Here is a 16,790-nt window from a genome sequence, read left to right on the forward strand (position 1 = left end):
TCCTGGTGTGATATGGCTGAATAATCCATGATCCAAAGACTCCTGCATTCATGGTGTAAATGGATATAGAACTTTTTTTTGGGGGGGGAGTAACCAGGGATTAAACAACTACTGAGCCCCATCCCTAGCCCTATTTTGTATTTTATTTAGAGACAGGGTCTCACTGAGTTATTAAGCACCTTGCTTTTGCTGAGGCCGGCTTCGAACTTATGATCTTCTGTCTCAGGCTCCCAATCCACCGGGATTACAGGTGTGTGCCACCATGCCCAGTGGATATAGACTTTTTAAATAAATATATTAATATATCAAGCAATTCAGGGGCTGCCATTAGGCAAACACAATTCCTTGTTTGCCTGGTATGATCAGTCAGAAACTTACTAGATGCATTCATACACACACCTTCCTTCCCATTGTGAGGAACTGGATGTAGATCTCCTCAGAGGCATGAAATTGAGCCACTCTTATGAGCTGCTGAAATACCAAAAAAAGTAAGTCAACTTCCGCATATAAAACTTTAAACACAAGGTATACTACAGAGAGATTTTTGTTCTTTGTCTAGCTATATGTGTTCTCACTAAGAGAAACAATGAGGAATGGTTTCCACAATGCCTGCTGTAGTCCTGAGACTCAGCCAACTCCTACTGCTATGTCCCAACATTTAAAAGGCCACTGAAGTCACACTCTAAGCCATAGACTGACAGGTTTTCTCAGGTACCCTTATGAGTACTCTTTAAGGATACTATCCTGAATCTCATTTCACAACTGACCAAGGTCAGGTTCACAGATTTTAAGTTACCTCTCCTTATCAGTGACAGGATTGGGATGAAGTTTCATCCTTTTCCCTTTCTAGAAGTCACTGAGCAACCTCCCTTTTAGAAGATAGGCTTCTAGGATTTGAGAAATGGAAACATTACACTCCCATGTTATTGTGACCTCATGGTCCTCACTTCAAAACCCCTCTAGGTAATGAAGATAAGAGAGGATAGTAAACCCCACCCTTTATGCCAGTAGACTTGGATTTAAGGATGAGTTGACTGACCCCTTGGAGTGTTGAGTGTGATCAGGCAACAGCTTTGGTGTTGACCTTGGGTCAGATGAGCTAGAGGTAGAGAAAGTAATATGTCTAAAATACATTAAAAACAATGCTCTTTTTATTTTAGGTCCTTTAGTCCTAACAGCTATTCAAATTACCCATCATGGTGGCCTTTATTCAAATCAAATTTTAGGGGAGTTTGTTTAAATCAGGGAGAAAACTTGTCTATATATTAGACCTGATCAACACATCACCCTGGAATTATTGTAAAGATTTTCCAATCTTGTCTTCATTTCTGTTTTTCAACATTACTTAATTAATTGCAGTCCTAGGAACTGTACCCAGGGCTAGAATGCTAGGCAAGTGCTCCAGCAAGAGCTACTACACCCCAGCCCTCAATATCAATTTTTAAAGCATGATATGTATAATTTAGGATTCACAATATTAGTGGAATTTAGAAACACATTCTAATTGAAAGCTATCCAAAAAGCAAAAACACCAACAGTTAGAATTTTGTAACAACCAAGGGAAACCAATTGAAAACTACATCATATATATTGTGTTAATATCCATGATTTGTAAAGCACACTTACTAATAGAGACTCACAATTAATTCTGACAGATAATTAACATAAAATATAGGAATAATAAACATGTTAACTATGCCAAAATCACATGAACACATGAGATGTAAATATAAATTCTAAAAAAAATAATAAATGATGAAACCAAATTGCAAAAGAAGATGAATATTGTGACTACACTCTTTGAAGAGACTATGTGTGTAAGTGTATGTTTGTGTACACCTCACATATAGGGACATGTCTGAAGATAAGGCACCATTCTACTGACAACCAATCATTTGAATTAGAGGGTAGGAGTTAAGTCATCAAGAGATACAAATTATTTTCAATTTAAGAATATACTTTCATATTTTTTTGAAATTTTGTATTCTGAATAAAAAGCTTTAATCAAAATTTGAAAACAAAGTGCTTGTGAACAGTTTGACAAAATTAATGTGCCTGTGTTTCATTACTTTGGAAAAGCGTTCATTGTATGCATTGTAAGTAGATAAAAATAATCAGTTTGATTGTGTGTGTGTGTGTGTGTGTGTGTGTGTGTGTGTGTGTGTTTCTGCTTCCTCTGACTCTATAATCTCACATACAGAGTGCTTGGACTTCCGATTTCAGAGTAGATATCCCATAAAATGGTTGACATAGAGTGATATTTTGGGTTGGGTAACTCAATATCATAAAAGCATACATATCCTTTATTAACTTAATGTAACTCCAATAAAAGTACAATTAATTCATTTTATGGACTTGGACAAATCAAATATCACATTTATTTTGCTGAGTAAATAGCAAAACCAGTCAAATAAATCCTGAAAAAAATAGTGAATGGAGGGTATGGTAGCTGTTCCTATCAGATGCTAAGGCATGGACAGCAGTCCCATTTATTTGCATTTTTGTTTTCCTCAGTTTCAGTTATCTGCAGCCAAGTAAGGTTCAAAAATATTAAGCAAAAAATCCCAGAAATAATTAATTCATAAGTTTTAAATTGGTTGTCATTCTGAGTAGTGTGATGTAGTCTTGTGCCATTTTCCCCTGTCCCACCTGGGATGTCAATCATCTCTTTGTCCAGCATATGAACACTATATACATTACCTTCCTTTTAGTCATTTAGTAGCTGTCTCATTTATCAGATTGACTATTGCGGTATCATAGTGCTTCTGCTTAAGTAACTTTTATTTCACTTAATAATGACCCAAAGTATAAGAGTAGTGATACTGGAAATTTTATTATTGTATATTGTTATAATAGTTGTATTTAATTATTAATCTATTATAAGATTTAATTTATAAATTAATTTTAGTATATGTATGAACATATAGGAAAAACAGTAATATATTAGATGTGGTACTATCTATGGTCTCAACCCACTGGGGATCTTGGAAAGTATTACCCTATGATAAGAGTGAAATATCATAATAAAATATACATCAGGTAAGAGTGTGGTATTGTCTTTTTTAACTATTTATTTATTTATGTATCTTTAGTTTTTTAGGTGGACACATTATTTTGTTTTTATGTGGTGCTGAGGATCAAAACCAGAGCCTCCTGCATGCTAGGTGAGCACTCTACCATTGAGCCAAAACCCCAGCCTTGGTATTGGTTTTATGATAGCCAGAAAGACTAATGAAATAAAAGAGCAATTACCAATATAAGCTTCATTATAGTTGGAAATTTAATATGTGATTAATGTAGCATTACAAATATTGGAGAAAAATTAATGATTAAAGAAATGGAATTGTGGGATAGGCATGACAATAGAAGGTGGGGGCTGGGGCTTATCTTTTTTTGTTGTTCAGTTCATTGGTTGCCTTGCTGGGAAATAGGAGACAAACACCAAGTCCCATGACAGTGTTATTTCTTCTTCTGCATGTTGTGTGGTGAATTCCCTCTGCCAGCTTGTGCAGTGATGCTGAGAAAACAGGTGAACAGAAACTGCCCAGGTGCGATAGCATGTAACCTAGGGAGCCTCCTCACTCCTTTCCAGTAGTAGTGGTTCAGGGTGCATCTCTGTTACTAGGTCCCCAGAATACCCCTGTCCCTGGAGTTAGGGACTAACTATAGCACAAAGTAATATGTGCCAATGCTATTTGTGAAAAGTATCGTCTTTCTAAATTACTAATAGATTTGTTTGGGGTTTTTGCTTAAGTTTTAAACCAAATCTTAGAGCCAGCTGATACTGTTTAATAATCTGGAGGATAGAATAATGGTGTATCAATAAGTGGAGGTTCCTCCTTATGACATATGCTAGATTATGGAAGATGTAAAATATTCAATTTTCTCCCCCTTTTTTTGACTTTGTATTTTACTGCATGTTTTCTTCATTTTTAATCAATAAAGAATAAATTGTCCCTTGGGAAAAAAAAAGAAATGGAATTGTGATAAGTAGATAAACATTTTTATTTTTAAGTTTTTTGTTAAACATGTTTTTTTGAGACAAGTTCTCACTGTTGCCGCAGCTGATCTTGAAATGGTGGGCTTAAGTAATCTTCACACATCATACTCCCAAGTAGCCGGAACTACAGACATAAACTGCCACAACTAGCTCCAGATACCCAAATGTTTAAAATGGTGAAGATGGACTCATTCTTTCATTATATATCTGGACAAATTCCAATTGGTTCATAATAAAACATAAAAATGAAGCCATGTGAGTATTAGAAAAAAAAAAACATGAGCAACTTCCTCTGTAATCTGGAAGTGGTGAAAACTTTTCTCAATATGATTAAAACTCCAGGAGCATTAGGTGACAGGACACAGAATGATCCTCAGGACTGACTGCCCTCCTAGCCTGTGGTTTTCCTTTATAGAACATTCAAGAGTATGGGCAAGGAAATTGGTGTTGTGCTCCTATTTCTAACTACTGACCCTGTTGTCTCCACTTAGTAACTCCTCTTCCTTATCTGTTTCCCATTTATCAACAAGTAGGTGTCAATAGAATATATATCATGCTCCACCCCCAGGGGTCATGTGCTGTGAAAGATATAGGTAAATGCCCACAAAGTCCTGCAAGCTATAAGGGAACTCTGTAGTCTAATTTGATACATATGAAACAATTCAAAGAAGAAATACAGGCAGGGCCCTTGACAATACATAATATCTTTCTGCATTAGTTTCCTTATGCCTTGCTGGAACATGGGGTGTTTTCTCCTTTCCTATGGTTACTCAGATATTTCTCTCAGGAACCCATTAAAACTCTAAGGAGCACCCTCTGCAAAGAGAAGTAAAAACTACTACTCAGTAAGCATAGACCTCTATCCTCAGGAGGCCAGGTATAAATGACACAAAAGGTAAGGATTCTCACTGTCTCTTTTTTTAACTTTATTTTATTTATTTATTTTTATGTGGTGCTGACGAATCCAGGGCCTTCCACGTGCAAGGTGAGCGCTCTACTGCTGAGTCATAACCCCAGCCGCTCACTGTCTCTTATATTGCAGGGGCTGTAGGTTGGTTTAACAGGGACTTGGATGAAAGCTGCCTAATATAATGCTGGTCTGAGACTCATACGTAATATAAGAATGGCTGGTGTTTTCAGTGTAAAGACCTTTATATGTTTTCACATACAGTTGATAAAATGTGAACTGGAACCCAGTTCTGCTGACACCCAAGTCCTGTGCTATTCCTCCATATTAAGTAAGGTATCAGTCTACTCCTCCTCACTTCCATATCAGAGTTTATTCACTTTGTGTTCCAGTGTTAGGAGGGCCATGCTCCTCCTCCTTGTTTCAGAACTGTACACAGTTATCTTAATATGAGTTCATGGAATAGCAATTGCCAAATATTTTTGATTGTCAGTAAATATGGAAAAAGTATGAAAGAGAGTACCTCTTTTGAGCCTGCAATTACTCCTTTAGTAATGCATCCTGTTGAAGTGATTAAGCACATGCAAATGGATTTAGATACAGGATGTCTGTCCTTTCAAATTATTTGCTTCAGTCTTCTGGCAGGGAATGAGTTTAGAGGGAGAAGGACAGATTTCAGGGGGGAGAATTAATCAAGTAGGGTGAGAGACACAAAGGGACCAAGGTTCACACACTCATGTTCTCTGTTTTCACAACTCTAGGATTCTACCAAGGGTTTTGTTTTGGATTAATGGGAGACACACATACATCAATTCCACTGGATGATTTTCACAGTCCTTGAAACACTATCTACTCAGAGGAAGGCTCAAACTCTATGTATCCCTCATCCTTCTTTTTCCTCATCAGAGGCAATGGTTTTACTTCTTTGAACCAAGCCCTAGTGCTTTCTGTAAATGGTTTACATTAAGGATGAAGTTTGGGACTATTTTAGGACTTTATAGGGATGATCTGTTGGAGCTCTGGTACAAGTCTATAGGTTTCCAATATATCCCAGCCTTTTGGAAACCCATTCATCTCTGTTTTGACAGCTACTTCCTACAGCTGCCAGAGTTCCAAATGGGAGTAGGAGGCAGTAAAAATAAGAAATGTTTCACTCATAATATTTAAAAATATTCCAACAACTTTATAATTTTAAACTATTATAGCTCACTATGAAAATAGCAATGGTCTGGGAACACTCAAACAAATATCAGTACAAAAAAAGGTGAGGGCATTCAGACCCATGATGGCTTGAGGATGCAATAGTAAAAAGCTGTAAAATAGCCGGGCATGGTAGCTCATGACTGTAATCCCAGCAGCTCAGGGGGCAGAGGCAGGAGGCTCACAAGTTCAAAGCCAGCCTCAGAAACAGCAAGGCATTATGCAACTCAGTGAGACCCTGTCTCTAAATAAAATACAAAAAATAGGGCTGAGGATGTGACTCAGTGCTCCAATGCCCGCCCATGAGTTTAATTCCTGATACCACCACCCCCCAAAATAAAAAAGCTGTAGAGGATTGTACATTTTACTGTTGGACAAGCATTCCAAATGCTTTCCCTTATTTCCTTGACCTATCCTAATTCTTATATGCTGAAATAAACTATGAATTTAATAATAGGTTACCTGAATAAAAGTTAAAATTAAAGAATATGCAATTTAGAGTAGCATTTGCTTACATTAGCTTTGGCAACATTAATTTCCTATCCTTCTGATTCCAGAGGAAGTATGGTGTTCTGTCTGCCACCTTAAAAAACAGTCAATTTTTATAATCCTCATATTCATGTCTCTTGGTCCTAAGATGAGGATTCTACACTTGCACCTCTACCACCACCACTACCACCACCACCACCACCATCATCAAAAGTGCTTGTTGAGTGAGCATCCATGGGGGAGTGTAAAATGACCAGTCACTAAGATTTGCTGGTCAATCATTTCTAGAAGAGGTCTCTGGGTATATAAACATTCCTCAACCTTCATTCATAATCACCCCAGTAAGGAGGCATATTAGACATCTTTTTCTTTATAAACTCCTTTATGGCTATATCATAAAATTTTAGATGAAGTTTTCCTTTGTAGTGACACAAACTGCCATAATATTTGCCATCCCCCTATCCTCAAGAATTAATTTTCAGACCTTTGAGGGCAATATTGCTCCTGTTGAGATTGCATGGTACATTGTGATGAATGCAAAAACTGGAACCTCATTTCTTCCATATACTTGCTGTGTAACACTAGAATACTTTCTTAGCCTCTATTAGGCTGCCTTTGGTCATCTCTAAAAGATGTCTCATGATTGTTCTCTTACACAACTGTAGAAAGGGGTAAATGAAAAATCCTATATAGAGTAGATGGCACACAGTAGAATTTCAACAAATGTCCAGGATACCCTGGCCCACTTTTATCCCTCCCAGAGAAGTAATGACTGCTTCTTACACCAGTTAAACTACCATAGAGGCCACCTGGAAATGAAGTAGTAAGACGTAGCATATACTCACATTATGAGTCAAGGACTGGAGCCATTTTTGTGTTGCAGGGTGAATTTGCTGGGGGGATTTTGGGAGTAAGAATATTATCATCATTACATTAATTTAATTTAATTCTTCATCATTTTCCATCCCCTTATTTGATCTTCTAGAATGATGTTGGAAAAACAGTTTCCCATTGAGCCCCAAATCAAAAGATAGTGAAAACAAAGAGGAGGCAGGAATCACCAGTTATTTACCTTTATACCAGACACATTACCTTTTATAGGACCCTGCACCAGGATTTCATCTGCATTATCAGCTTATTCTATGAGAGAAGGGTAAATACTCACATGGGAATGATGCTAGAAACATGGAATCAGGTTTTAAGTCCCAGAAAGCCTCACCTATAGAAACTGTTGGATGTCCTTGGGGGAGAGAGTTATAATACTGTTTCTTATGTTTTTGAATGAATGGGCACTTTATTGCACAGTAGCATTGAATGCTATTTGGAGGTTAAATCTAAAGTTAGCAGATACTATAAGGCCACAAAGCTCAGAGTTTCAACTCAACCCTGCAACTCCATACAGAAGCAGATCAGCAGGATTGACATTAAGTTTCTCAATAAGTCCAGTACAACCATATTTCCTCCACAGTACTTGCCTCCCTCAACACCCAGATTTCAGAAAGCCCTCTGCCCAGACTTATGACTTACAGGTATTGCTCAGGGAAGAGTCTTATTTCTGATTCTTACTAGATGACTCTGAAAAAAAGATTTTCTATCAGTGAGTTTGACTTTGACATCTGTAAAATGGGAATAATGATGCCTTCCACACAGTGTTATTTTGAATTATTGAAAATGTAACCACACATTTTTAAGCTATGAATATATGTGATATCAGAAAATAGTGAACGCTTGATCATTTTTTCCTCTCTGAAAATAGTATTTCTGAAATTTTTCTAACAAGGTAAATTTGGGACTATTTTGATATTATGAACCCTTGACTATTCTTGTATGTGGTGCCCAGGCAGGCAAGCTCTTTCCCTGGCTCTAGTAGTGGGCCTTGTGAAAAACCTCTTTGCTATGTAGCTGTGTGGTTAGGAGCATGTGCTTTATAATTACACACATCCATGAAATAGGATATTGATATCTCACTAGCAGGGTTTTTTGTTTGTTTTTCAATTTTTTTGTAGTTGTAGATGGACAGAATGCCTTTATTTTATTTGTTAATTTTTATGTGGTGCTGAGGATTGAACCCAGTGCCTCACACATGCTAGGCAAGCACTTTGTCCCTGAGCTACAGCCCCAGCCCACAAGCAGGATTTTTTAGGAGATTAAATCTAGCTAATAATGTGAGGAATCTGGAGCTGACTCTAAACAATCAGCTCCATAGATAGTAGCTGTCTTTTCTTCCTGCAGCAGGGAACTCATGTAGCAACTTGACCTGACCCTTTAGTCTGGGTCTCTTAACCAGATGAACATCAGAATCACATTGGGATTCTTTTCTAAACCCTCACCTGAAAATCCCTTGTTGGTGGAAATAGTAATTCTATATGAAGTGCCTTCAAGTTATTAAGCTGTATTAATTAATATGAGCCTCAGAAAATTGAAATGTTCTTTGGCACTTACAGTGTAAACTCTTAATTCTACCAGCAGTAGATATTACAAGCTTTTGCCTTTATTGAAAATCTGCTTGCTTATTTTCTACAGACCTGCCCCATTGGAATATTGCACTCAGAGGGTCATTAATCTTACAGACTCATAGCTCTTGTTCCTCTATAGTAGTTTGCATTTTAATAGCTCGAAGGGGAAAATATTTATATGATTAATATGAAGGAAATTTGAAGAGAATCAAAATAATTTATTAAATAAAATTAGGCTGTTGATTCTTTTTCTTCCAGATGCAAAATCTCATAAATCAAGTGATGAGATGGCAAATGACTGATGATGCCTTATTCTTAATAAGACACCATCCAACTGGATCTGGTAGCCCCAGTGTGGGCTCCTGGAGCTGCCTCTACTTTACTCCCTGAATCATTTTCTGTGGACTTAGATATGCTCCATCTGTGGCTCTGAGGGTGTGTGACTTCTGGGAATTAGTTATGGGGAGAAATGCTAGGAAAGTGCTGGCATATACAGAAGCCATGAGAGGACGGGAACTTGATGCAAAAATGAGTGAGAATCATGGCTCTAAATCAGATTAATGAATTATAGATATGATGACCAATAACAAAGGTGGCACATTTCCTCTCCTGAAAGCCATCTGGAATCCCTGTGAGAGGCTGATGCTGCCATGTCTGTGTGCCTTAGAAACTGGTTTCTGATATTGTGAGCAATGACAGCATTACTATTACCTTCATATGGCTAAATTAGGGGAAGTCATAAGGGAAGGTTGACTCCTTTGAAGGGTACAGGTACTCAGGGTTACTTTTAAGACCTCACTAGGTCTAGGGTTGTGGCTCAGTGGTAGAGTGCTCACCTAGTACGTGCGAGGTCCTGGGTTTTATCCTCAGCACCACATAAAAATAAATAAATAAAATAAAGGTTGCCAATGTCTTTGCTTGGCACAGAATCACGAGCCACCACACAGCTTTGTAGATTCAAATAGCAATCTTTATTCCCGAACTCACACCGGCCTCTACACACGTTCTGGGGCAATCCCAGTTCTGCTGCCGCCCAATTCACCTACTCCACAAGGCTTTTTTTCCAATATCCCATTTGAATCTCATGAGAACTCAATGGGAACAAGCAGCAGGAACACCCTAATCCCGGCAGCAATAATCTTCAACCTCCAACTTCCCTAAAACCCCTATTGTCTTAAACCGGGAATGCCCTAAACCCAAGGACCGGGATACTTCCTCAAACCTGATCAGCTCTAAACCCGATCCGCCTTGGTCCTTGAGCAAGGTCACCTTACATGCAATGTCAACAGCGAAATCCATTTAACATGGGGTACGCTAGCAAAGAAATTTTGATGCGTCATTCCTACTTGGCAATGGCCCTCAGCAAAAGGTATTGTGTCCAATTATAACTAAAAAATAAAAATAAATTTAAAAAAACCTCACTAATGGAAAAGAACAGTGTCCTCCAGCTGAGAGGAGGACAGGAGAGACATTTAGAGGGGTGCAACAGTTATCTCTTATAGCAAGAACCACACACTGATTCTTGGGCTAGACCATCAACACTGGCTGCATCATGCTGGCCTGGGACTTTAGAGGATTTTAAATGCTTCCAATAAACTAGAACTAGAACTTGACTGGATCTGCTGAATCCCAATTCTGTGCTCTCCTCAAGAATTTTCCCAGCTTACTTTTTGAGGAAAAAGAGATTGATACCACTCCCTTAAAGGGGTAATTGTGAAAATGGACCACCATTCTGTGTGTGTAGAAAACAAGCCCCATGCAAATAAAACCTCATCAAGTTACTGAGACCCTTGGATACTTGGAAAATGGATGGATCGTGGAACAGTTTGTCCAGAGCACAAAATGTTTGGTACATAGGCTGGGTTCATGGGAGTGGGGAGTCTTGGTGGCAAGAGGAGGTGGACTGTTTTTGAGGGTGTTCTGGAGGTATGATTTTTATCCACTTTTCTAAATAGCTCCAGCATTACCTGGGGCCTCTCTTTCTTCTAGGGGCTATATTTGGCTCTGAGCCTCTGTTGCTATGCAACAGCCTGCCTCTGAGCTCAGACCATGATTCAGGGAAACTGGTCTAGACAGCCGTGTCCATGGAGTCTAGAGAGGAGATTAAGTGTGGGGGTGGGGAAAACTATGGACAACCATTGCAGGAGTGAGGTCTTGGGGTCTGGATGGCCTGCTTTTGGGGAGGGGACATCTATACAGTGTGTACATGTCCATCACACTAGTAAGGAAAGAATATAAATAAAGGAGATGGTCAATGAACAAAATATAAACAGGGAGTCAGCATCAAATGAAGCCTCTGTTTTATCTATTAATGTAAATATGACTTTTCCAAATAGAATTGGCAGCATGCTTTCCAAATTGTCTCATGAATTACTATAAAGTATAACATCCCTTTTCTCATTTAAAAAATTAGGAGTTTTCCCAGCAGTTTTGGAGACTGAGGCAGGAGATCATGAGTTCAAAGCCAGCCTCAGAAACTTAGGGAGGCCCTAAGCAACTCAGCAAGACCCTGTCTCTAAATAAAATATTAAAAAGGGCTGTGGCTGTGGCTCATTGGTTAAGTATACCTGGGTTCAATCTCCAATACTCACCCCCCAAATTAGCTGTTTTAATTCTTTTTTTAAAGAATTTTTTTAATATTTATTTTTTAGTTCTCGGCGGACACAACATCTTTGTTTGTATGTGATGCTGAGGATCGAACCTGGGCCCCACGCATGCCAGGTGAGCGCGCTACCACTTGAGCCACATCCCCAGCCCTTAATTCTTAAAAAAGGAAAACCAAAAGCAAAATGGAGACATGTTCTTTTGCTGGTGACATCCTTAACTGTAGCTTTAGAATACTCAGATAGGGACCCAGCCAAACTCAGCCAGGAGGCAGATGGGGATCTAGACAAGGTGGTATAGTCTATGGCCTTGCCGAATTTTATACCCAGTGTCAGCAATCCCTCTAAATCCATCACTTTTTGGCCTCTTTAAGCCCTGTGGTAGAAAAATCCACTCTCTGTCCAAGATGTAGAGAAAGCTGCACCTGTGATTGTATATATGGGGTTATAGAATCTGAGATCTAGCAACAGTTTTATTGTGGTTCAGTCATAGAAACACACACACATACATCTACTATATAAAAGCAATTATTTTAACGTGATTCTACCCCCAAACTGTACATTTTTCACATATTTCATAAAAAACAGCTGGGTGTGGTGGTGCACACCCATAATCCCAATAGGTTGGGAGGCTGAGTCAGGAGGATCGTGAGTTGAAAACCAGCCTCAGCAACTTAGTGATGCTCTAAACAACTTAGTGAGACCCTGTCTCTAAGTGAAAAAATAAAAAAGGGCTAGGGATGCAGCTCAGTGGTTAAAAACCCCTGGGTTCAATCCCTGGTACCTAATAATAATAATAATAATAATAATAATAATAATAATAACAACAACAACAACAACAACCAAAACCAATAAGTGTGTATATGGTAAAAATTCCCTTCTGTTTGACTAGATCTTATTCTTGGGTGCTCTCCTTGGCCTGCTGAAGCACGTCTTAGCACAGAAACTTGCTAAGTCTATCACTGTTTCTTGCTCATCTGATCATTCTTGACATATGATCCAGTTCCTCTTTCTTACCCTTGATACCCAATCACCTTGGCCTGCCTTTAGCAAGAATCTTGTTAAGTCAGTTTAGCAAGAATCCCTCTACCCCTCGTTCTGTCACTTGGCCAAAAATCCACATTTGTCTTTGTTGTATTTGAAATTGAGCTCATTTTTACACTGAAGGCTCTTTCTTGTATTGCACTATACTGAATAAATTCTCTTTACTAATTTTAACTAGATTCCAACTGTTTCTCTTTGACATGTACATTTTTCTCTGTTAATCAGTCTACAACTTTTCTCTCTTCATATTATTATCTTAATAATTTCCTGACTATAACATTTTAAAAAAAAATAAGGGAATATATTCATACAGTGTCCTAATATGAAGGTGTCCCTCCCACTGTCCTAATATGAAGGTGGCTTCTGTCAGTAGATTGGTACATATTTTCCAAATACTTGGTTAGAAGTCCTCCTACCATTACATAATGACTTACTTTGATGTAGATTTAGGTGATCAAAACACAGATACCACTTCCCTCCACATTTTTTTTGTTTGTTTTGTTTTGTTTTTGGTACTGGGGATTAACTCCAGGGGCCCTTGACTACAGAGCCACATCCCCAGCCTTTTCATTTTTTTTTTTAATTTTAAGACAGATCCTTGCTAAGCTGCTTAGAACCTCACTTAATTGTTTAGGCTGACTTTACACTTGTGATCCTCCTGCCTCAGTCTCCCAAATTGCTGGGGTTACAGGCTTGTTCACTGCACGCAGCTTCTCTTCACCTTTATACAAGTATTAACTTGTATTTACATATATACAAATATATATTCGCATTCACAAATTCTTCAAAAATTATAATCTCATACATAGTCATGTTTACCTTGCTTTATTGTTTACTATTGCCTGTCTCAATCTTTACACTTTGTTACGTCTTATGGGTTTGGTATATTGAATGTTGTTTTTGTGGATGTATATTTTATGTGAATTCCTTTTTGCTGTCATTTATCCATATCTTTGTTGGTTAAAAATGTGCTTCATATTTTGAGCATTTCAGGATAATGTATTAAAACATATTTGAGAATAATTTAGCCTGAGGTTTCACACAACTTTTACCTTTTATTTCAATTAGAAAGTGTCTTTAGCTGGGTGTTGTGGCTCCAGCCTGTAATCTGAGTGATTCAGGAGGCTTAGGCAGGAGGATCACAAGTTGAAGGCCAGTCTCTGTAATTTAGTGAGGTCCTGAGCAACTTAGTAAGAATCTGTCTCAAAATTAAAAAATAAAATAAAAATGCTTGGGGATGAAGTTCAGTGGTAAATCATCCCTAGGTTCAATCCCCAGTTCCAAAAGACAAGCAAACAAACAAAAAAGAAAGTGTATTTAAATTCCAATAATTTTTAAAATATATTTTTAGTTGTGGGTGGACATAATAGCTTTAATTTATTTATTTATATGTGGTGCTGAGGCTTAAACCCAGTGCCTCACATGTGCTAGGCAAGTGGTCGCCAAAACCCCAGTCCATTCAATAATATTTGTATTTTAAAAATACAGTTCACTATAATAGAAATTGAGCAATATCCTGAGGAGGAGCAAGTGTCAAGACCCAGGAGGTTAGAACATGCAGAGTCCTAAACATATGGAGATTTCATGGGGATGGATGGAAAAGAGGGGACAGGGAGCCTAACAGTCAGAAAGGGAGCAGAGTGAGCTCTGAGAAAATGAACTGGACATTCCAGGATCTGAGAAATCAAGCTGTGGCCTCAAACTCTGATTGCAGTATTATTTGTTTGCTTTTATTTGTGATTCTACAGAATCTTGCAGGAAGTTTGTGTGAGATCAAATCCTTGCCAGACTGAGGAGATACTTGGTTGGAAGTAAGTCTTCCTACTATTACATAACCAGCTATTTTGATATAGATTAAGGTGCTAAGAACACAGATACTGCTTCTCTCCACTTTTATTTTTTATTTTTGTTGGGAGTAGAAGACAATGTCAAACCTTGCATGATCTAGGTTTGAAGTCGGCCCTTGAATATAGTTCCTGAGGCGATGAAGGGCTCACATCTAATCATTACCTTTCCCTGCTCAGAGTTTAAAGAAGGGAGATAGCATAAGGGACTGTGTATGCTGGGAAATTTTATGGTCATTAAGGGAATGAAGCCATTTAAGCCTTATTAACAGATAAATAAGATTAATAGAAACCATACTTACAATCTTAAGTAGCAGTTAATCATTGGGCTGAGGGTGGGAGTTACAGGCAGGGATCAGAGGTATATGGATATTTCTTCAGTTCGGAGATAGATTCTGGGGCAAATTGTTGGGAGTGAAGATTAGTACACAGAATCCAGAGGTATTCTAAGGAAAGACACACAAGTTGTTTGGAAGTGGGGGTTGGAAAAGGACATCATTGAGGCCATTCCCCCTAGAGTTCTTTCTACATAAAACCTCCTTCTCCATCATCAAGGTGTATTGGAAATACATCTTGATGATGTGTCCATGAACTTGATGTTTTTGTATATGACAGACAAGAAGGGAAGTGAGCTATGGGAAATAATCCCTCCTTTTGGAGCAAATTTCATATGAAGTTTACAGTTCATTCTCCCTCTAACCCTATCCCAAGCAGAATGTACCGGGGCCCAGAAAACAAAGAGAAGCTGTACACAAACCTTCCTTCCTGGGATTGACATTTGCTGCCTTCCATCTTAATCAGTCCTCCCACTACATTCTCTGTACCATGCCATAATGCAGACAATCTATCTGTGCCTTGATTTAGGCATCTAAGGTAGACTCTGCCCCCCCCAGATCTTTGATAAACATGGATTGCAGATACTATGGAAATAAGATGTGCCATGACCCAGGAAACCCTGAATTGCCACCCCAGTGTGGCCATTTAATCCTGATTTCAGTGTTTCTACTCACAAGGCCACTAAGAACACACCTGTAGTTGTAGCCATCAAAGTTGAACTTTTACTTATTGTAAGAGGAAGAATGCACACCACTGAGAATGATGAAGTGCCTCAGTAAGAAGGTATTATGGGGGCTGGGGATGTGGGTCAAGTGGTAGCGCACTCTCCTGGCATGCGCGCAGAGCTGGGATCGATCCTCAGCACCACATACAAATAAAGATGTTATGTCCACCGAAAACTAAAAAATAAATAAATAAATATTAAAAAAGTTCTCTCTCTCTCTCTCTCTCTCTCTCTCTCTCAAAAAGAAGGTATTATGGATGACATATAAGATTTGGACTTGTGTCAGGTGATTTTGGGATGGACTCAAGGAACTACAGAATTGCTCTTTGCTAAATGCTGGCAGGAAATAGGATTAATTGTATGATTTGATATCTTTAAATGTTGTACAGAAGAAAATAATAGAGTAAAACTAAAGCTGCAATTGTTAAGAAAGTAATAGTCACATATTAGCCAGGATAAAGGAGTGTTCGGTCATATTATAATTTGCATGGTTGTGCGAGGTGGTTTTTTTTTCTCACTTCATCATGGGTCATAAAATGCTTTTGTCTAATGTTTTGTGTTATCTGGGAAGGTCTACGTTCAACAGGACAATGCCAGGACCCAGCTATAAGTGCAAGGCCATTTTGGATGGAGAATGGTTAAGTGAAGGGGAAGAGCATACTGAGAGACTATGAATATTCTTCGCAGGATAGCCAGAGAGTGCTGAAATAGGCAAAGCTCAGTGAAGACGAAGGCAGTTAAGATGGCTAGGCTAGTTATATTGATTGATAAAGGACTTACATATTTTTGCTCATTTGAGTGCAAGGTGAGCAAATGTGAATACTGCCATGATAATGGAATGAGGGAACAAGTCTAGATTTGCCTTACCCCACTGTAATGCTCCTAACAGTTCCTTTTTCAATGAGACCAGCACAGAAGAAGGAATTCAGCTCATCCAGGGGGTGAATTTTATGTAAGGAAGTGAGACAACAGGTGAATCCTAGACTTCCTAGACTGTGGGCAGCCAAATAAGGCTGAGGACCTTAAGGTTTGGGTAAGTGAGATATGGCTGTTTATGCTCATAAAGTGAAATATCTCACACAACTGAGATTTCTGCAAGGGAGTACTACTCATGAATGGCATTTTCAACCTTTTACTTCTTTATGCTCAGTTGAATGTTCAATATTCTAAAGTATGAATACACGATT

Source organism: Spermophilus citellus (genome assembly GCF_964194105.1).
Source record: "Spermophilus citellus genome assembly, chromosome: X".
In the NCBI taxonomy this organism is placed as follows: Eukaryota; Metazoa; Chordata; class Mammalia; order Rodentia; family Sciuridae; genus Spermophilus; species Spermophilus citellus.